Genomic DNA, 23,504 nt, shown 5'->3' with positions numbered 1-23,504 from the left:
CTGCCTCCTTCTAGTGCTCTTGGAAGCTGGAAGTTTTGGTACTTGAAATACTGCTTAAGGACCAGTGGAAATATATCAGTTCAGGTTGAAATGGACAGTGGATAAATCAGTTCATCAGAATGATTAAACCATGAAGGGCAGCACAGTGGTGCAGCAAGAAGCACTGATGCCTTTCTGCACATATGCTGTACAGGTTCAGTCCCTATTGAGTCTGTATGGAGTTTGCATATTCTTCTTGTGTTTATGTGGGTCTCTTCCCAGTGCTCTGGTTTCCTCCCCCATTCCAAAGACATGTGTTTCGGACTGGTGAAACTCGTGTTAGTGTGTGAATGCATGTGAATGTGTGTATGGCTACTCTTTAGTGGACTGATGTCCTCTGGTTGTGCACTGCCTAGCCTAGTGCCCTGTGTTTCCAGGATAGACTCCAGACGCCCTCGACCCTGCATGAAGACAGTCAGTTTTCGATAGCAAATGAGTGTGAATTAGACAGTTGTGTTTCAACAAATGTTTGGAAGTAAAAGTGGAACACAATGAAGCTCTCTTTCTTAGCTGAGAAAACGTAAAAGACGATCATGTTTAGTGGAAAAAATAATCAGTTTGGATTCTTAGCCTGGGGGTGACCCTTTCCAGTGCTGCCTGGCAAAAGGGTCGCTGACAGCTCCATGCTAAAAGTGAAATGTAAACAGCTGACGCCGAGTTGCCGGGAGAGGGGGTGGGCTGCGGGAGTTGTTTGCAGGGGCTTGGGGTTTTGCCATCGCTTCGCTAGAATGACCGCTGCTCTGCGGATGGGGACAGCAGGTTTTCGGCTAGAGGAACAGCTAAGTCGCAGAGCCCTGTGAACCCCCCCTCACCGGCGTGTCTTGTAAGCGCTGTGTCGTTGGCGGCCTGTCAGAACACTCTGAAAGGAGAACGTGCAATAACCCATGACATCGGCGAGTGCACTCCCACACTTGCCCTTGGCTGCCCGCTTTAAGAGTGCCCCTTTTTGCCCTGGCAGATGTCCCTGCAGCAATGGTATTTATAAACCTTTATGGAAATGCAATGTGGCTGCACATGGCCCAGCCCTCGTTCTGTATGTTCCTTAAAAACGGTGCGTCGGTTTAAGAAGACGGCAAAGCTAATCAGCGGAGGAACGAATCTGCCCTACCCCTCCCATTGAACCACAGCCTCAAAAAACAGAAGCAAACATCACTAGCCATCATGGCTGTGAGCAGATGGATGAGAGGAGATTTCTCAGAGGAAGGTGGGCTGTCGTTGTAGAGAATCTACCCCTAAATACTCTGACACTTCTTTAATTATTTTTTAAAAATCATAGGAAACAGGAAATCCAGCTTGTCTGCTAAGGGGTCGTGGCCTTGGCAGAGCAGAAACACTAGGGAACACTAGACCTGTGGGCCCTTCACATCTATGGGCCTTAAATCCTAGCCCCGATACGTTTAGAATCAACAGAGAGCAGTTTGCAATGAAAGATCACGGCTTTCCCTTCTCCCCACATGAAACATACCTGAAGTCCCAGGACTAGAAGTTGCTAAAAGGAAGCATCCGCTGTCATTGTGAAAATTGGAGACAAGGACAAGATGGGTTTGGGTCATCGCTGAGCTTAGATGATTCTTTTATCCCCAGGTACCATTTTCCAGGTACCAAAGGTACCCCGTTGGATATTTTGCTCACATTACCTTGCTCAAGGGTACAGTAGCTGACCAGCTCCTGGGATTTGAACTGGCACCATTTAACCTGAAAGCCCAATGATCACCTGGGTTCCCATCACGTACAAGCCAACTCGCGGTCCCTTGAACGCCCCATTCTTGAAAGGAACTGCAGAAGCTGCAGTCATGCCATGCTGCAGTTATGTGCCATACAGGTGTCCAGAGCAGGGACATGGAGGGCCTCCATGTCTGTCCAAAACAGACTCGTCTGCCTACCTGGTAGCATTCAAGTGCATCCTTTGCCATGTAGGATATTTAGCTATTAAGTATTGATCACCTAAAGTAGTTACATTTCAAGACCTGTGATTTACTGACATTTCTTGCCTTGGTGCTAAAATGTAAAAATGCACTTGCGACATTGACTGACTGTGGCGATCTTGGGGAGGGTGTGAGGGGGCGGAGGGCGGAAGAGATGGGGAGGGTTATTAAGAGGATAAGAAACAGAATGGCAATGGGAAAGAAAACTAGCTTCAATCCTACCTGACTCATCGTCTTGCTGTAGGATATTTTTAGCTTTAAATTCCTTTTCTCTTTGGCCTTCCACGGCTGTGCTCTGAACAGGGAGTGCTCCTTTTACTGAAGCCAAGAACCGAGTCGTTGTGACTGGAGAATTTCTCTTTTTTTTTGGGTAAGCAACAGAAAAATCTGGATGACTCAACAGTTTGAGCGTATTTGATCTGGTTAGACCACTTTGATTGCTTGCTTTCTTCATGACCGCACGTGCTGTTGTGATACGAAATGCATCACAAATAAAAGCTGCTTTTCCATGTAAAGAAGTATGCAAATGTATGCAAAGTGCACACATTGTGCAGCTTGGGAGAGGGAGGCTGGGCAGAGAGGCCTCTGTGTGTTGGGGTGCTGGGCGCGTGTCTGAGTGCGACTTGGGTCCAGCACCGGCCCTCGCTCGCACCCTGCGCTCGCTTTGGCAGCTGTCTGCGTCAGCTGCCCGCTTGTTAAATGTGGAGGATAACCCCTCCCAACCCCCTTCTCCGAGGCTCAGCAGAGTCCTCCTACCCCTGCAGGAATACCAGCCATTGTCCTCTGAATCCTCTCTAATTCCCTGGAATTCTGTCCCCCTTTCACCCTAACAGCTCCGCTTGGGTCCCACTGAACCGAAACATCTCCAAGCACTGAGTACATTTACTTTTAATAGAATGCGGTGAACGTTCGTCTACATTGTATGTTCATCTTTCGCATTTGAACGTGCCTGCATCTTACAAAATTACAGAGGAGACAAATTTGAATGAAATTATTTCGGTGTTCACTCATTTAGCAGATGCTTTTCTCCAAAGGAACTGATGGTGTTCCTCTTCCTACAGTTATTTACACAGCTTGGTTATTTTTACAGGAGCAGTTTAAGCTAAAGGGGGACACGTGGTGGCTCAGTGGTGCAGTGGGTTTGACTGGGTCTTGCTCTCTGGTGGGTCTGGGGTTCGAGTCCCGCTTGGGGTGCCTTGTGACAGACTGGTGTCCCATCCTGGGTGTGTCCCCTCCCCCTCCAACCTTGTGCCCTGTGTTGCCGGGTTAGGCTTTGGCTCCCTGCGACCCTGCTTGGGAAAAGCGGTTTCAGACAATGTGTGTATGTGTGTGAGTTTAGGCTAAGTTCCTTAATCAAGGGTACTACAACTCCAGGTGCCATTTGAACCAGTGACCTCTGCCCACAAAGGCAGCAGCACTAACCAGTATACTGAGCTGCCCCAGCTAAACTACCTAACTGACTGATTCAGTAAGTAAATAAATACATAATTTGTTTAAAAAATACTAAACTATCTAGCTTTTCCAACAATTGAAAATGTATTTACAGTATAAGGTTTTTACTTTGTTTCATAACCTTTCAGAACTTTCAAAAAATATTATTTACTGTGAATTGATAAAGGTTTCAATCATTTCATGCTATTTATCAAATGCTATTTTTATTCGCCTGGAAACATTTGTTAACTGTTAGTTTTTTAAATTAGAACAAACTACAGACCCATTGTAATTGTGTTTGCAGTGCAACAGTTGATAAAAATGTAACTTGATTTTATAAAAATGAATGAACAGCTGTTCGGATAAATAGGTTACCCACATTTCAAAAATCGGGACTTGCTGAAGAAAGATATATTCCATTAGGTATACGTGCACAAGCACAAGCTGAAACTTCACCGAGCCGAACATCTGCATTAGCTCGGACTGTGGGCTGAAAACAAAGACTCGTCGTCCTCATTGTGGACCTTCAGTTGTTGAACTCTACTGCATTAAGTTACAGGAAATGAGAGCATAATTTAAACATCAAATACATATCCAGAGAAGATGTTTATTTCTCTGCGGAAAAGGCGTTTTAACATCTGCTGCTGTGTTTTTCGTGTCTTCGGGAGGACAGTCAAGTTGTCCTGTTCTGTCTCTTAAGGATAAAAAAAAATAATACTTTTGCTGGACTGTGCTGTTTGCTTGTCTCTAATTTCATATTTAACAGAAACTAATTCATTTGCAGTTAGTTCGTGTTTGGATTTGGATTCATCAGCCTCTGTCGTATTTATGGACAGCTTAAATTTTTTGAAATGTATGGGAGCAGACGACCTCTCGTGTTGGGCCGATTGCGCTGAACTTTCTAGAACAGGTACAAAGTGCTGATGACACCCTGTCTGCACTCTTAGATGGCAGTGGGCAGTGAACAGACACCTCTGGCTGATCATTTCCGTTTTGAGAAAAAGGCCTTCCTCCTTTTGGTGGTGGCCCGGTGATGATGACATTTAATATCTCCTATTAAGCCGCTGAAGACGGAGAGGATTGTAGTATTTAGGCTCAATTGTGCGCTAATGTCTGCAGAACATTCTGGCACTCAACCGGAGGCCATTAGTGTGACAGACGTGGCGTGTCGCCGCGACCGGGGCCCCATCCTTTCATGACTTACATCTGTTAGTTGCTGCTCTGCATCAGTGCTAGGAGGACAGTTTTCAACAGAACTTATGTTTAGGTGGATGAGCAAACATCACAAAAGTTGAACTTTTTTTTGGTCAACGTTACGCCATCCCAGGAGCTGGGTTTGACTCTTGTCAAGAACTATGTATATGTGTATGACAGTCAAAGCACTTGGGTATTCTTTATGTGAATAACTGAATTCCTTATCATTTTTATTTTTTTTATGACATCCTGTCCAAAAAAAAAAAAAAAAAAACTGTCAAAGTCAGTGTCAACAGCTTGCCTATTATTAGTTCTGACACATGAGGAAGCACACGTTGCTATTTGCATCTACTGAAGGGTGTGTACCTGGTGTGAATATTTGAGCATGGGACAAGCAGATCACAGAGGTTACCGTGAACAGAATTGTATTTTTTTTTAAATCTGTTTTGAACTGAACATTTCAGCTCCGAGAAGCCCAGTTCTCTCATCTTGCATTTTATGGAAATCAAATTATAGCATAATGTCACTTACTTTATTAGAACAGAAAGACTATGAATATGAATCAGCCTGACGTTGTCATAGTAACAAGAAGCCCTAAACCTCATAGCAGCTGTTGTTATCGCAGACTTTGAACAGCTGGGGGGCTATTGTTGGCAAGGGATTGTGGGAAATGAGTCCTAGCTCCTCTGATTCTCAACCTTGACCTACAGCAGCTGAACCTGATCTATGGATCCTTTATACAGTTTACTTTTGTGTTTTATTTTTTCAAAGGTAGAATATTTGTTTCTGTAATATACTGCTGTCTTCCTTTAGGTACCGACATGGAAAAGTGCAGGTACTGCATCAAAATCAAAGCTTATCTTTCTGCAGAGTTTGATTTACAGCACACCGTATGCTTAAAGGCAACTATGAACAGCTCCCTTTTTAAAAAAAAAAAAAAACAAAAAAAAAACACAGTCTAGTCTAGTCTCCTCATTTCCAGTTCACACCTTAGGTGCGAAGTCTAAAATACTCTGCAAGTGATGAGCAGCAAATGGAAATAGATTACAAGTATTAAACGCATACGGATGAAAAACGGGAGCTTTTTGTGTTGCGCTCCAGTGTGTATTCAGAAGAGAAAAGTGCAATGCTGCTTAATCGACTATACAGTAAATATTCCTGCGAGAAGCAGTAAGGAATTCTCCCTTGAAATGTGCTCAGGAAAAAAAAATGGCCTTTTGTGAAACATCTCAAAGAAGAGAGCAAGAGAAAAGCACAGCCAGCGCTACAGCGCATTGATGTTTCCTCTAACAAGCTCAGGTCTCGCTGCCCGTGTATTATGTTGGAGAAAATGCACCCTGAACGTTTCAAGCTAAAAAATCCAGATCGCTCGTTGCTGTCTGCCTAATAAACGTCACCGCTTGTGTTGTGGAGGTCCTTCATTTTCGACTGGATCTTCAACAGTTAAATTCCTTTGAAAGACACAAGGTCCATCTGGAAGCTCTTACATTTACCACCCCTGGGAACGCATTCAGGATTTAAAACCTTACTGTGGACAGTGTGCAGAAATACTCCTTTTTCAGACACTGTCCAACTGAATCAAAACAGATCGACTAATTGCACCCCGTGAACTGCGCTGCTTTACGGAAAGAAACAAAACCAGCTGGTCGTGTTAATTTGGACATGTTGTGGCAACAATCTGAATTTCCTAATGAATTTTGGAAATGCTAGACGTGCGGCATCTCTGACACTGGTTGCTATTATACGAATTTCAGCATTTGGAGAGACAAATGTCTCGGTTTAAATTGCAATAAATCACCGTAGAGACGTGAAACAGTACATACGCTGTAGCAGGATGGGGTACGTCGGGAGTGTGCGGGTATTTTAATCGTAACCGATTCCTTAAGTATTAATCAGCTGAAAGTAATATTAAAAGGGATTTTCCTCATTCCTACTGTTTGAGTTAATGAAGAATTCCTTGACAGTGGGAGTTTGGGCCTATCTGATCGGGACTGAGCTGTTTCAGCCGCCTTGCCTGGCGGAGTTGATGTGAAGCGATAAAGCTAGGGGTGCAGGAGTTTCAGGGAGTCCGGCAGGGAGAGGCCGGGCACGATGGGGCCGAGGGGTTTTGACTTGGTGGGCCAACACTCGAGGAATGCTAATGCTTCCTCTGTGGGTTCACGAGGAACACGGCGATTAGCCCTCCCGCCCCCCGGGGGGAGCTGCACTGAAGAAGCCTGCTTTCTAATTCATTTTGACGTCAACAGGAAGGCCGGCACCGTCCCTTGGGATGGGTGGGTATTGAGGCTCAACACCCTCGGTCCGAAGGACTACAGACGGCTGAAATATTGTCTTTGTAACCAGGAGAAACCTGAGAAACATATCCCACAATCCTCCCCCTGACTCAACAACGAAGACCTGCAGATAGCCGGAGCCCGGCCCCTGTGTCTCTTATGCCTTCAGTTACTCCCAGGCCTTCAAACACAGCAGAGGCTGTCTCACACACACACATAAACACATGGCGACTCTTTAAAAGTTCAAGCACACTGTGCCATTTCTGAGCTGATAAGTGAGTCAGGATGCCTATGGGGAACGCAGAACATACACAAAGGATTTGGGGAAGGAGTTCCTTCCTTTGCCAGCATCAAGCATGGAATTGCCCAAGATAAACTCCATGATTAACTTACACCCGGAGTAATTTGACAGGAATCACCTGAAGCAATCGGTACACTCGAGGTGCGCTTTTAAATAAGATCGTAAGATGAATAACCGTGCTGACGTGGATTGGTTATTTTGCAGGCTGGTACCTAGAGGAGAGGACATTACTCTGCAGACAACAAAGAAGATTCTGGAATTTCCATTGCTGTGGATATAGCATCTGTAAGTGATTGAAAGTACTTTTTTGCCGCTCCTCTGATGCAATAATCTATGTTTTGTGCTGCGTTCGTGTTAAATGCTTGTTCCGAGTTTGCTGACATCTGTACTTTGATTGAATCAAACCGCTCGAATTAATATCTGGAATGGCCAACGAGTGGGTTAATGTTGCTCTTAAAAAATGTCTGATTTTCTTGAAATTAAAGCAAAAGCCTGTAGCAGCGCCAAACAGTCCCGGAGTCGCCTGCCAACGGTATAGATTTCTCGTCTCCCAAAAATAAATCTATTGGCTCTTTGGCCATCGGGTGCAGTAAGCAACATGGCAGATTCAGTGTTTCATTTGCTGTATAAATAGGGACGGCGGTAAAATGAGATTTCCCAAGTGATATGGGAAACGTCACAGCAGAGTGGCACGCGGAACAACTTTCTTCTTGAAATCAAAGCTCAGGGCAAAGCTGTCAGCTGGCAGCAGTGGAGAAACGAAACCGTTTCCCAGTAGTAAAATGAAACACCCTGCTTTTGTGCAGTTTTGACATGCTTCCGTTTTTGGTTTTGTGTTTTGTTTCTGCTTTTAATTTGCTAGAATGTGTTGTTTGATGCTGGTTTTGGTGGCACTGAATGCTAGTTATTTACAGGATTATTGCTTCTTGTAATGGCACAAAAAGAGAAACAAAAAAAGAAAACAAACCAGAAGTGACTGTGCTGTGAGTACGGAGTATGGTTTGCGGTGCAGATGACCTCCGTGTTATCGGACACCCATCGAGAGGTGAGCTCGTTTAATTGCATTCGCAAATGGCTGGGCATTCCGAGTCATTCCCCCCAACCGAACCCAGCGCTCCGCCTCCTCACCCCCCACTCTCCACCCTCCACCCTCCAGCATGGAAGCGCCTGTCTCGATATCGTCCTGGCCCTAATCGTTCCCACCTCCTGTCTCTCCCAGAGTCCTGCCGAGTATTGTTTTACGCTTAATTTCGTTAGCCCTAACGAGATTTTGCTAATTAAATCTCCTCCTGGCTGGAAACCCTCTCTCCTGTCGAGCCGAGTGATTGTTTGTAGATCTTTTTTAGACAAATAAACATTTTTGCTCTGCCGTGCTGAGGATGGCGGATTGAAGGGAGGCCGCAGCGATGCTTTCTACTGGTCCCGCTTCGCGGTTAGCACCCCGCTGTCGCTCTGCCGTCATCTCAAATGCTCTCCTGCTCTGGGAAGAGATGACGGAGCCTCAATATTTTTTTGTGAGCGCTCACCAAGCGGCATGGCCTTGTCGCCCTGCGTTCAATCGCCAGTCAATGCCCATCACAACTGGTTTTCTGATATGTATCTCTTAGTCCACACACATGTGGCTGTACATGTCTAAACAGAATGCCTTTATGGGTTGCCATGGCAATAAATTCAACAAGACACCATTTTACATATAGTATGTTACTCTGCTTGAATGAGGGGAATTGCTTTGTATGTGGACATAGCATATCTATCAGCTCATGCACTCTATAACACATTCTAACTAGTGTATAACAGAAAAGCCTAATCTGGAGGAATTTTTGTAGCCAGCAGTTGTTACTGCGTTCTTTAAATGTGTGTCGAGTGGCACTGTGACTTGGCGGGTAGCATTATTACCTCACGGAGATCCTGTGTTGCGGGTTGAAATCCACTTGTAATTCCGAATTTGGATATTCTTTCTGTGTTTGCATGGGTTCCCTCCAGGTACACCGCTTATCTTCCCCGCAGTCCAAAAACACAACATGCGGAAGAGCCGAGGACTTTGAATTACCCTTTATAGCAGTGACAGAGCGCACGTGTAAGCACCTTGCGATGGAGCGGCCTCCGTTCCAAGGGAGTATCAGCAGGTCGAGTTCACGTTAAGGACACAGACCAGTACTCTGAAGTTTGCTTGTCTCAGAAGGGATCCTTCTGTAGGATGCTTGAGAAATCTGAATTTACCCAGTATACAGTGAAGCTTTATTACTAAGTTAAATTGTAGCTTTGCAATGAAAAGGTGAGCTAATCAATATAATGATAGTACTAACATCTAATGAATAGATGAGTGTGAGTAGTTTAAGGAAGGGTTACTTTAGTGGTGGGCTATGGAGAAGCATGGCATACACACTTATGACTGTAGGCGCCCTCAGGAGACCAGAACACCATTGTGGCTTTGACCGCCTGTTTCCCGATTTGGCTGTGACATCCCAGTGCCAGACCATGGTTCCCTGCGGCTCAGAGACACCCCGTTCCCCTCCCGTCCCTGTCCTCAGTCAGTGTTGAATGGCTGTGGGGAACGCGGTTGGAACACCGGGCCCGATCGGGTTTCTTCCACCTGTTCAGTGCTTTAGAGAGGGGCGGAGCCTCTGAAAGGCGGATGGGGTAGGGGGTTGGGTTGGGGGGTTGACTCCCACCGTGCGGCTGGGTGAACGGACATCGTTTCTGAACTCTTGTGTTTTCCCTCTCTGGACAGTTTCCCTTTTTCAAGTCTTACAGCAAATTCTTAGTTCATTTTTGTTTATGTCTTCAAAGTAAATTTGCAAAATCCCCCCAGTCTGCTCATTTTTGGTTTTCGTTAAACGCTTTCCATTCATGATTATCTATTGATTAAATGAAGTTTCTGTACATTTTGTGCTTGAAGTCCTTGGAGGTATTTATAGTCTGCAGCATTGTTAATTAATCACTAAGATGTGTGATTATTACTGGGGCATTGGCAATCAAGTTCAGTTTATAATAATAATAGTAATTACTGTTTCCTTAATTAATAGCAGAAGTAGAAGTTCTCCTAATGGCGATACACTCAGTTTGTGTTTTTCGTGTTCTGCTCTCAAGTCTCTCGTAGTCGTAGTGGCATGCATCCAAACAATATCACATTATTTAAGATAATGGCTTAAGATATGTCCTGCCAAATGGCGTCGAGCCACCCAAAATGATTTGGGAAATGTTTCAGCTACAATTGATTAGAGCTGCCAAGCACAGGTCCCAAGTCGTTAATGTTTTTAAAGGGCATCCGTGGGGCGAAACCGAATATGAAGAAAGGTTCTGTTACAGAAAGAGTCAACGACCTCCGTGGAGCTAGTGAGAGCAGTGCGGCCTTATTCTTATGTGTTTGGACTTTAGCCGCATTCCCCGTTCCAGCCCTCTTCCCCTCCTGACCTCAGCCCCAACTACCCACGTCCCCCCATTCTGCATCTTTACTTCAGCAAGCACAGTTCTAATTATGTTGATTTAGCTTAGCAGCCCCCCATCTCAATGGAAGCTTATTAGTTTGAATATTTTTTATTTATTCCCATTTCTTAGAGTCCCTGTTGGCATTTCCAATTACTCTGGCTGCTCTGCTGTAATTGCCTCCATGCTAATGGCCGCCAGACAATCGCGGTAAATGAGGTGAGGCCAAGAGGCTGTGCGCCCGACTTCATTAAGAGCTAATGGGATTTTATTGGGGGACTGAAGACCCAGCTCATCAAAAAGGAAGATCGAGCGAAAACAAAACAGATGGGAGAAGAAGAACCATAGAGGGTATTCTATATGCAGTACTTTTTCTTTTAAATTTACGTAACGTGCAGGAAACAAAACCTCTGGGTGAGGGTGTGTGAAATGTACAACATATACAGGAAATTAAAGTTGTTTAGAGTGTTATACTTGAGTGATGAGGGAGAGCAAATTTCCTAATGCCTTCATAGATAATGTGAATGTATTTTTATCTGTGACATGCTTTCCTGTACATGTTGTAGAAAATGAAGCCAGTCTATTGCTTAATTCTGTGGAGACTAGAATGCCGGAAGTTATTTCATAATGAAACAGAACAAACATTTCAGATTACTGATTTTTTTGTACAACTTATATCATTTTTACACTTTCTTACTTTTGATTTTTACATAAATTCTTACCTGTGACAAGTCCTTTTTACTGTAATCTCCAGCTTTCTAAACTAAGGACATCAGGTGGCGTAGTGGTTACAGTTGCCACCTTGTTCTCGAAGGACCCAACTTTGAACCTCACCTCCATCTCTAGTAACATTGCTCAAGGTTCCTACTCTGATTTGCTCCAGTAAAATTACCCATCTATATAAAAGGGTAAATCACTGTGAGTATCTTAGCATTGTAAGTCGCTTTGGAAAAAAGCATCAGCTAAGTAAATGAAATCAGAGCTCAGTGCTTTTCAAAATCCTGGGAGCTATCATTCAACGAATTTGAAATAAAATAGCAATTAAACTAGAAATAAACTAGACTTTGTGCTCTAGCTGATTCAAGAAATGATCCACTGTAAGAAGCCGTTTTTTTTTTGTACAGTAAGAATGCGTGTAATCATTACTTTCTAAGGAGACACCTCCATTTGAGCACAGAAGGAGACGGAAGACTCAGCGAAGTACAAAACAAGAATAGAAACAGACGTATAATGTACAGACGTGTCATCTGTGTTCGGCATAATCATTACGGCACTGTCAGGACAGTTACAGATGCTTGTTGTAAACGCAAAATGACAGTGAACATGTTAGTGAGGAGGGATTAAAAACCAAGAAGAGCTGAGGACAATCAAGGCAGATCTTTTTTTTGTGCCTCCTAACACACGCATGTGGCATCTGATGGAGCTGTGAGGTGAGGGGGCTATTCACACACTTAGCACCATAGTCAGTTTCTTTAACTGAGAAAAATGGAGCCTTTCCTTTATATAATGTTTACTTATTTAATTTTAACAGTATACGTTGCGTGCGGAGTTTTATAGTGGTACAGGACTTGAATAGTGGCAAAGAGATGGAAAATTTCAGCTCTCAGGGGAAAAGGCAGTTGTACCTCTATGTTGGGTATGTTACCAGTCTTACAGCGGTATATTCCGCTGTTTGAATTATTGTGATTTAAATTTCCATGGGGGTTTAAGGTTTAAAAGAGTAGCAGCGAACAACTGAAATGGTAAATTGTTCTCACTGTGTGAAGCTCCAGAGGTTTGAACTATACAACCGAGTGGTCCAGTGTTTGGCAGTGTGGCTCTGCTTAGAGATGATGACATCATGTGTGGTTAAATCATGTTTGTTTGTGAAACATACGGTAGGTCCACTATTTCAAGGGCTTCCTATTAAATTATTAAATAGCGCTGTAACAAAGCTCCGGGGTTATAGTGAGATAAGGAGGAAACAAATTAATTTTTGAATACAAAGGAATGTACCTTGGAGAGATTTCTTATGAAGTCAAAGACAGACAAGTATTACAAAATGTAAGAAAAAAAAATCCTCGAGGTTTACAGGCAAAGTACTTTTGTGGGATGACTTGTAGTTGTGGAGTGTTGCATTGCCCAGGAAATGTGCTGATCTCCATTCACCAGACAGGGTCATTGGCTTCAGCACATCTTGCTGGTTGAGGGAGCTTCATAAATTCCATCCGAGGTAATGTACACACTCCTGTGGGGTAACAAAATTAAAGTAACTCTAGGCTATAAGTACCAAGTTTCTTCATTCTTCCCATTTAAACTGACAGTTTCTCAGTTGGCAGATGATTTCTGCCAAGGCAGAGTACAGTTGAGGATATACAGAAGTGCGTTTCACAACAGACAAAGAGCTTTAGACACAGATTTCAAGTTACAAACAAGTGCACTTGGTTGTGTCTCAGTTCCCCTGTGCATGACCAACTTCTGTGGCACTGTACCTTACTACTCCAGATGAAACCACATTGGGAACGTTAACCAGATGAAAATAAAACATAGATATGGCACATACATAACAAATCCCTTTTTTTTTTCTGCGAGCACAGAGACGACTGCAATAGATACAGTGTGTGAATGTCCATTTACAGCAATTGGTTGTCAGGGTGTCTGGATTTCTGGGTAATTCAATGCGCCTTAATATCCCTTCTGGCCTGGAGTGGAAAGACCATCCCAGTTTGACATCCCAGTGTCCCCTGTTATCTGGGGTATTCTTAAAACCTGTTATATTTATAATGAAAAGTCATTTCCCTCCATCCATGTATTCATTTATTTAAACAGCCATAGTCTCATAAGGCCTTAGTACCGACAGGGTTTGGGGAGTGTGACCTTCTTGCTGTGACCTGTTCCATAAAGACCCTTTTGTCAATTCAGCAACAGCAATATTCCTGTTTTGGAGAAGGTTAAAAAAGTGTTAGCACCTTAAAGGAATTACCAGGCTCGATCTATTGAACTTATCATGTAAGAGTCATTGCTCACACTTTAATCATTCATGCCATCTTAGCACCGACATGCTCTGCCTGCTGTGGGAGTCGGCTCAATGGCCTTATTGGCACCAACATTAGGCTGCCTTGCCAAAAGCTATTACATGCAGTATAAAGCAAAGTGTCCACCTGCAGGAGGAATTATGGAAAATCTGTTACATGCATTGTAAAGTGAACGCTGGGATCAAGCTAAATGACTAAATGGCTACAATGTTGATATATTCCTTTACAGTGCATGCATATATACATACATACATATATGTGTGTGTGTGTGTGTGTGTGTGTGTGTGTGTGTGTGTGTATATACACATGCACACAAATACTCACCACATAGTATAAGACGGGAGTACGTAGCCAAAGAGCATCTGGATGATGGTCAAAGACTCAATGAATCGTATTGTTCAGAGAAAGAAGGCTTAATGTCTTACAGGCATTAACTAGGCGGTAGTGCTGCAAAATGAGCAGATCATCCTATTTATTTAGAATATAGACTTCCAGTCTCCCCCCCTCCCCCCCTTCTCACCCTCTGCAGCTTTAATATGTGCACAGATTGCGCATCTTGTCCAGCCAGTCTTTGTCAACTTAACAGGTCTTCGTTTCTAGTGTAAAAACAACAAACGTGCTTACAGAAATGACAGGAGTGCACATTACAAGGCTGTTTAACATGCATAAAGGGAGATGTAGGTTTTCAGCATTTCTGGTACTTTTGCACATGCTTTTTTCTTTGCAGCAGTTTCTTTTGTTTCCCCCCCCTGTTTCAGCCCATTTATAGGAATCTGTTGTACCTTGAAAAACACTCTTGGATTATTTCTTTGTTTTTCCAAAGGCAGAATAAAGAGTACAATACCGGTGTAGTTCTGTGAGCACTCTGTGAACTGGAATCGGTCTGGAGGAAGGAAAGGACCCTCCCCTGTCAAACCCTCGTCCTCCCTCGGTTCTGCCACAATATCGTTCGGTAGGGATCCTGTTCGGCTCTGCCGCGGCCCCAACCTTTGTGACTTGGTCTTTTTGGTGAGGGGTCTGGGGTGTCGGTCGCAGAGGCCTGAGCCCCGGACCCGGGTCTCGGTGTAACAGCTGTATCGCAGCTGCCAGTGGCTCATGCCTTGGGGGGGGGGGCAGTATGGCCCTCTGGGGTCAGAGCTGTGGTATGTCTGTTTCCGTGGCAACCGACGAAAGGCCCGTGAGCCTAGAACAATCCCGCTACTCAAGCTCGGGACGCTCCACGCTGAGCTCAACGCGGGGGAATGTGGCACTCTCGGCGTGGAGTGTGTGTGTGTGTGTGTGTGCGTGTGTCTGTGTGTGTGGGGGTGGTTAGAAAAAGGCACTGAGAGTGGGAGATAGAGTGGAAGAGGGAGAAAGGTCGACGCGCGCCTGACAAAACAGCAGTTGTCACGTTAACCCGCCCCTCCTGCCCTGCTGCTTCACCCCCCCCACCTCGCGCTCCCCACGGGAGGCCTCTTCAGTTAGCCTTATCTCCCGACTCCAGAACCTGCAGCCAACATTTTAGGGAGTAAAAAGCGATTTAATGGACTGCTTGTTCCTATTTGCCTCCTTGTTGTGCCTGCTCCTCCCTCCCTCTTTTTCAAGGAATGGCCCAGAGACTTGAAACAAGTCAGCAGACCTCAGGTTTGGAACTGAAGCGATGCCGTGATTCCAGCAACGCTAACTGTTTACAAGAATTCAGACTTTTCTCGAACGTAGAGCTGGCTGACGCTGTTTGACAGTTACTTCACTAAGAGAGGTTAATGATGCTAGAGCGTGATCGCAGATGATTGTCCAGGAGTTTGTGAGACGTATTTCACTCATATGGTGTATTCCCATTACAGCACAAGTCAACAAGTAGGGAATGCAACTGAATTTGGGAGAGTTGTCGTTTCTGGCCTTACTGGGATGCATCGTACGGTCAATGGCAGATTTCGGCGGTGCAACCCTCTTGATGTAGCATGAATGATTCCCAGTTCAAGTTTTCTGTTCAGATGTCTTGGGTCTATCACCTACGGAGTTGCTGCATGAGTAACAAGAGACAAAAAAGTAGGCGCCGTGGTATAAAGCTGCTGTTTTGAAGTATGTGGCAAGCTGGGCTTTGCGGTGCTATAACACATGAGCGATCCACGGTGTAAACATTGAATGGGAATGATGGATAAACGGCCGTTGTTATAACAGATTTCTTAAAAGATACGTTTAATCCGAAAATATGGCGAACTGCAACAACAGGGGTGTATCTGGCTACCAAGAAATCGAACTGTCTTCACAAGTTCGGCGAAGCAAGCAGCGACACTGTAAAATGAAGAAGTACCGAAGGATGAACTAACATCTAAGAAAAGGAAGGAAGCACCATCAGACACTTACGCAGGTATTCTGTCCAAACAGTGTGAGAAACAGAGACCGAGGAAAAGGAGATGGGGGGGGGGGGGGGTTCCACAATGGGTTTCCATGGCAACAGGATTCCTGCGAAAAGGTCACCGTCAGAGGCAGATTCAGGAAGGCACAAGAGGATTATTGGGGATTTGGCAAGGAGTAAAATCATTTTATTCCCCTTTTATTTTTCGATGAGAGGGTGAACGCCGATGACAACACAGGAATCATCTGAATGGAGCAATTGCATCGCTCTAAACGGCAAGGACTCCACTTTTATTGTTATTGCTGTCCCCCCCCCCTCCCCCTTCCATTTTTTTGAAGTTAAATTGAAAAGGGTGCGAGTGGGCCGCGACGCCATCGCCGGGCTTTGTGCTCAACGCTGATACGTACTCGTCTGGCCTCTCAGCCGTTTGCAGTCCCATTTTCTCCCCTCCCTCTCAAAGTCAGTTTAATTAAGTCAGCCTCACTGGCGTGGCTGGAAGAGATAATTGGAGTGGGTCCGGATGCCTTTCTTTATGTATGTTTCCCGTTTTTTTTTTAGTCCTTTTTCTTCCCCTAATCTTTCGCTGCTCTGACTTCGTCCCCATCCCTTTTCCATTCCTTTTTATTTCATTTTCCTCAAATGGCAAAGAGTATTAACCTGCTATGTGTTTGCATACCGGTGATGCTTCACTTTTTGCTTGTTATAAAATATACTTTCATAAGAAAAGTTACATAAAAACAAGGACTGGTTTCCTGATTTACTGAAGATCTTTTATAACGGCACTCTCCTTACAGTCGAGAGCATCTCAAAGACACGATTCATCACACAGATGAGAAACCTGCTTTCAGTGGGGTGCTACATTGTCTGTAGGTGGCAGGTGGCTATAAACAGATCTGCGGTGCTGTGCTGTGCTGCAAACAGAGGGTCTGACCAGGAGAAAATAGAAAACAAATGCATGGGAACATGTAAAACCGTGAAGTCACATAAAGAAATTCAGGTATGTTCATGTGTTGCTCAGGGATGTCCCTGCACTGTATGTCCCACACACACACACGCGCTCTCCCTGCAGGATAGTGTGGAGGGACAGTTGCTAATGTAGTGGTTAGCGCTACTCCCTTTTGACCCAAAGGGCGCAGGTTCGAGCCTCACCTCCAGCTGTAGTACCCTTGAGCAAGGTGCTTACCCTAAATTGCTCCAGTAAAATTACCCACCTGTCTAAATGGGTAAATAATTGTAACCTTAACAGTGTAAGTCACTTTGGAGAAAAGTGTCAGCTAAATTAATAAATGTAAGTGTGCTTTTCAGTTTGATGCACGTTAGGCATGCACGGATTATGAAAACTGATGTATGGCTACAAACCTGTACATGTACAGGGCTGACAGGCCTTCCGCTGCAGACGCTTGAATGTTTCAGGTCAGCGACTGAATTGGCCAGCATGCCCTATGCTCAGGGCCTGCTAAATGCCCTCTCGGTGGCCCCCTAGGCCCTGTCGTCGTCAGTGCCCGGCAGCAGAATGACCTGGTGTCCCGCTTGGACTGCAGGTGCATCTGGCAGCAAGGTGGATGTGAGATATCCAATAGAGAGATGGTTTGCTCTTCATGTGGAAAGCTGGCAGCTTTCAGAGGAGGATGAGGAAGGCAAGTGGTTTGCGCGTGGCGAAGCACGCAGTGCCAGCGCTTTGAAAGCCTCGTGATGCATTTGGAAACAGATGTGAGTGGCAGCATTGGGTTTGAGAAGAACTGACTCTTCTATTTTTCAGTCCGCGTCTTTGTGCTCTGTCATATTGAGCTGCAAGTACGTAGAGCTGACTGGAACTCTTTGGGTGACTGCAACCAGTTTTAATTAACGTTAAGTGATCTCGGTTTTTAGCACTCAGGGAAAACAGTTATATAAGATATGAATAATAGAACATTTGCAATATAGATTTTATCAAATATACTTTTCCATTTTCTGAATCATACAGCACATTAGATGTTGGATTGATTCAGTATATAAATTCTATTCCACTGTACAAATAAATAATAAAACATAAAATCAAAATATTTATTCCATCTCACTAAATATAGACATGCATTAAATTAATCTTTTTGTTATCTTTGGTGATTGAATTCTATCAATTTTGATTTATATCTGCATAATTTCTATGAAAGTAAAACAGCATTACTGACAGTGGCAGTGATAAGCACATTTTTGTATCGATGGCAGCACCTCTGTGCAGAGATGGAATCGTGCCCGGTGGCGGCGTGAGCGTTAAGTGGGTGGGGAGCTCTCCACAAGCCCGCCCCCATCAATCAGGGACCTGGGTGCGGTGCTGACAAGGGGTACGCCAGGCCACCCACCCAGTTGGCCGCTCTGGGGAGATCCGATGTTCTCCACAGCCCTAATTTGCTCCAGATGTGCAGCCGAAGAGGCATGGAAGGAGCTGGGTGGCTGCAGGGTGGGGGAGAAAGTGGTTTGGGCCCAAACCCTTGGTCAGTTCATGTGGCTTGGTTATCAGGATAAGATCTGGAGGATGGAGTGCGTGCAGGATGCAAAGAATCTTCCCCCTGATGGGAGCACAGCATTGTCACAAATATGGACAACCGAGCGTGACATCCCACGGAGGAAAAGACTTCCCTGGGGGTGAACGTCACAAGCTTACCTTCTTCGTTTCATTCCCCACCGTGGAAAGTTTTACCCCAAAACGGGCCAGCTGCACCAGTTAACACCCTGTCTTTTACTTCTCAACTTAAATCTGGAGAACTTCACGACTTCCACTTTCCCCACAAACATCTGGCTCGGGTCTTTCCACTTCTTTTCCTCTCCCTTTCGCTGTCCCCCTTCAGCGCTCCCTCCGACTCGCTCTCTCTCCCTTTGGCATTTCAGAGCGAATTTAATATTGGATTGTTTGGTGTTTCGGAGCCTTTCGCTGGGCTAGTGCCTCCACCCCCCCTTTGCGCAAAGACAAACACCAGCTGCCAGCGCCAAGAACAGCAAACACCAGAACCAGGTTCATTATTCCTCCTTTCATTCGGGGGTCTGCTGGACTTTTTTATTGTCTATTTTCCTCTTTTCTGTTTTGTATTATCAACAGCTCTCCTGGCATTTATAGCTGCCACCACCCAGGAGCCCCTACCCCGGCAATAACGGGAGCGCAATTACCTCTTTGTTTGAGGAAGTCACGCGGGGTTTTGGGTAGTGATATCGTAATTAAAAAGCCTGTTGGGAACGGCTGACTGTGCTGGAAGAAACAAGACACATCAATTTATTTGTTTGTTTACTACAGTAGGTGCCGGCTTTATTTTGGCATTGGAAAAAAAACCCTTGTTAATACAGAAATTAAGTGGGAATGGTGTTCATCCATTTGGTTGACGACACCCTTTTCTTCAGGCTCAGGATCACTGCGGAACTTATTGCTTAAAAAAAGTTTTAAGAACGTTTAAGTATATATCGTACAGTATGAACAATGACTTGATTTGAATGGCTTCCTCACACACACACACACACACACACACACACACACACACACACACACACACACATATCGTCTGAAACCGCTTGTCCCAAGCAGGGGTCACAGCAGGCCAGAGCCTAACCTGGCAACACAGGGCACAAGGCTGGAGGGGGAGGAGACACACCCAGGATGGGACGTCAGTCCATCGCAAGGCACCCCAAACGGAAACCCCAGACCCATCAGAGAGCAGATACAGGCCAAACCTGCTGCACCGGTGCACCACCGCACCCCCCCGAATGGCTTCCTCCCCTGTTTAAATAAATGTACAGAGGTGCCTTATAGACTGCCTTTGTTTGACCCAACTGCATTTAATTTTGTGCTTTTTTATTCATTTATTGTTTTTTGTACACTTAAGGCAATTTCATGCCTTTACACTGAAATCACATTGCTCTGTGGTTAACCCTCTGGAAACCAAGGAATTGGTTTAATTTTTGAATTTTATTACTACATGGCACAAACATACTGAAAGTCACACACAAAACCATCAAACATCCCATGTGAAACCATGGCTGTTTGGGTTTTGTGAGCTTCTCGATTGTTTGCAAGCTTGGCCGTCCCACGTCCCCTCCTTCTGACAGTTTCATCTTCTGGCATATCGTTGGATCCGTGCCACACTGCATGCTGCATTTCGCCACCCAGCCCTTCGGCAACAATGACCCGCTCTGCTCGGCGTAGTAATCCCGCTACGGCGCTCACACCCTCTTCATTTCACAAGTGTCCAGCGGGAGGCATGACCAAAACAGACCTGCAGTTACTCCCCCTTTCTGCGCCCCTCCCTCCTGTGTGGCCACTGCTGGTGGGCTGCATGACACCTCCACCATCAGCCTTTAAAACGGCACCCCAGCTCTTCGTTAGGGGTCTGCAGACAATCAAGGCGGCCTCAATTTCCCCACTGCCGCTAATCCTAGTTCTCATTAACCCCCCGTTGCTCTGTGCGAACATTTGCTGGGGCTGTTTTCCGTGACAGCGACACGGAAGAGGGCGCAGACATCGACTGGCTGTTCTCGTCCTCCTGCGATGGCCCCCCTGGCCTCTGACACTCTGAAAGCCACCCCTGCTGCAGAGAGCATGGCCCTGTCCCGGATACAGGCATAACCATAGGCAGCTTTTCCAGATTCGCAAATGCTGCAGGCGTATCGCTGATGGGCTCGTCTTGGATCCACGGTCAGAAGACGTGATGCGGCCGCTGGATGCTTGAAAGTTTCTCTGCACGCGGCAAAGGTTGCTTCCCTCAAACAAAGATAAAGAAGGATCGGTTTAAAAAGCAAGCAGATATAAAAGCAGATAAAGAGATGATGTTCCCAGCGTATCTCTGGGGAACATGAGAGCGGAGAAAAGGAGGTGTGCTAAAGCGATTTGACGGTGAACTTTAGAGGATTGCCTCTCCTACCAACCCCCTCCGTAGCTCAGGAGTTCCAATTTCACAGAGATGACTGCCTTCTATATTCAGATTTTTATCATGCAAGGGATGCACGTTCATGCCACGAGTCAACTGAGTTACAGGATCCTCAAGTCACTGGCTGCTTGGACCCAGACAGACATAGCACGTCTGTTGGGGGGATGTTCAAACTGTCGTTCTTTCCAGCTGGACCAGACCGACAAGTACAGATTCCTTCGTTTTACCTCCCAGTGCAACCAGTGGGCACCATTAAAAAGTCTGAGAGTAGCTGAACTTGTTTACCTGCTTATCAGCCGACGGCCCTCTGGTACTTAAATCAATTCACCCAGAAAGTTTGTTATATTTACCTCGGTTTTATTGAAATCCAGTTTTAAAAGCTACCAACAGACCTCACATTATTCACATGAGTCTGTTATAAAATTGTATTTAAGCACTGGAAACGCTAGAATTTATGTAATTCCTTTTGTCTAAACCAACTTACAACTGTTAATCCATATTAAATAGACTCATTGCCAGGTTGACATCATACATAGTCAAGGATGGTGCATTTTGTTACAAAGACACCGTGTTCACTAATGGGCACTTTAGGGAGTGAGCTCACATTCAAGCTTTTGACCGAAACTGTGGCGCCTACCAAGAATACTGGTCTCCCGCACAGGCGGCGCTACTCACAAACATGCATTTCTTACCTGTGTCTGATTAGGTAAGCATCCATATTGATTAATTATTTACCAATACACACCTAAGACACATCGTAATGTGTGCCAGCTTCAGGGAGTCGCCATTCAGGTGTGAGGCAGTACAGTGCAGACTTCCGGAATATTTGTTTAAAAATACAAAATAGGTACAACACATACATAAGGAAACAAAACAGGAGGTTTTGGGAGCAAGTGCATAAACACCAGTCCTGTCCTCCATCAGTCCATTAAACACTGTAGTTAAGAGATGTAGGTCAGGTGGTGCTGATGATCTTGGAGATGGATGCGGGCAATATTTTTTTAAATTAATACATATGCAGTATATGTTAAGTATATCTTAATATATAAATAAATAATATTTTATTCATAGTCCCGCTTGCGGTGCCTTGCGACGGACTGGCGTCCCGTCCTGGGTGTGTCCCCTCCCCCTCCAGCCTTGCGCCCAGAGTTGCCGGGTTAGGTTCCGGCTCCCCGCGACCCCGTATGGGACAAGCGGTTCAGAAAATGTGTGTTCGTATTTTATTCATTATGTGTTATTACAACAAGTTTTACATTTATTCATTTAGCTAATGCTTTTCTCCAAAATGACTTATTTTAAGCTACTTTACAATTACTTACCCATTTATAAAGTTGGGTAATTTTACTGGAGCAATTTAGGGTGAGTAGCTTGTTCATGGGTCCTACAGCTTGAGGTGGGATTTGGCAGCAGCTCTTACCACTATGCTACCAGCTGGCCCATGTTTTGTATTAAAATAACTAGCCATTTCCCAGCTGTTTAACTAAAACAGCACTACTCATAGGATATGGCATTTAATCGCGTGGTTAGCGGACAAGTGCGGTTTCCGGCAGCATTTACAGCAAGTGGCAATGACTGTGTATGTAGCTGAATATTTGAATAGAGTAATTAAACTGAAATACCTTCATATTGCAACAGGGCTGCTCCTTAGTCTTGAACCACCACTTGAATCAGACACTTTCAAGTTGAAGGTCCCTGTCTTGAACCATTACATTGCCTACGGGTCGTATGCTGAACAATGTGGTTTTTTCAGTTTATCGTCGGACAATTTGCAAGGCAACATTTTCTGTGAAATAAATGAGTGCATGATGAAGCAAGTGGTTATTCTCGCATTGAGTTGAATCACTACAGGCTGGTTAAGTGGTTCCATTGTGGTACCAGATATAAGGATTATATTACTTTTTGTGCTGCTGGCCCTGCCCACCGTTACCAGGTGGGCTGCTGTTGCCGTTGACTGAGGAAGGAGGTTCTGTGCCAACAGAAAGCTTTCAAATATCTATAACGTGCCCTGGACAAGTGGGTCGGAGGGCGTGGAGGGCGCGTTCATCACTGCTGCAGGATAATGAGCCCGACTGGGAGAGTGGAGCAGGCTGCTCGTCGCTGTGCGGCCCAAGGGCATCCACCGGAGCCCTGTGTCTGAGCCCCGAGCCGAGCGCCACCAGTGCCAGTGGAGCCCCTTTCCTGTCATTAGTGTCCTCAGAGCGAGTCCCCCGCCAGCCGCAGGCTTCTGTACACAGAACCTTTCCAGCAGCAGATGACTTCTGGGGAGGTTATACAGCGGCAGGCGGATGGATCGTCCAGTAAGCGCCAAGTGTGAGGACATTAACATTCACGGTGTGTGGAGTTTGTGCTGTTCTCTCAGATTGAGTTTCCTCCTTCGCGTATCCAGATAACTCTAAATCTGGGCAAAACGCATGAATAATTCAAGTTTTTAAAATAGTTTTGTTTCAGACCAAAGAATATTTCTGGACTACCCTACAAACAAAGGCATGAATGTACATACAATACACATATTGATTAATATATGCAGACACATTTATAACAAGCACTGGTAAAACGGTACAGTGAATGGTTTCTTTTTCTTCCCATATTAAAAGTGTCTGTTAGCAGTCCAGTTTGTGATTCCAGTTTGTGATCCAGTAACCTTGTTGAAGCCTCAGCAAATTACTGAAATTTC

At 45.0% G+C, this 23,504-nt stretch overlaps 1 protein-coding gene across 9 annotated transcripts in view; it reads left to right on the top strand.

Moving 5' to 3' along the window:
- Positions 1 to 23,504, top strand: part of LOC108936213 (pbx/knotted 1 homeobox 2) — a 67,540-nt gene that overhangs the window by 9,956 nt on the left and 34,080 nt on the right. For 6 of the 9 annotated variants that reach the window (XM_018755436.2, XM_018755440.2, XM_018755442.2 and 3 more), the window contains exon 2: positions 7,368 to 7,448. The exons of 2 other annotated variants lie outside the window; for them this stretch is intronic. The gene's annotated coding sequence lies outside the window, so the exon portion shown is untranslated. Of the gene's footprint in view, positions 1 to 4,932; positions 6,863 to 7,367; positions 7,449 to 23,504 lie in introns of those variants that run through there. One more of the 9 variants, XM_018755435.2, reaches the window with a different exon arrangement.

The sequence above is a fragment of the Scleropages formosus genome, chromosome 4 (genome assembly GCF_900964775.1).
Source record: "Scleropages formosus chromosome 4, fSclFor1.1, whole genome shotgun sequence".
Lineage (NCBI taxonomy): Eukaryota > Metazoa > Chordata > Actinopteri > Osteoglossiformes > Osteoglossidae > Scleropages > Scleropages formosus.
The sequence above is the reverse complement of the archived record's forward strand: the minus strand, read 5'-3'. Positions and strand labels throughout refer to the sequence as shown.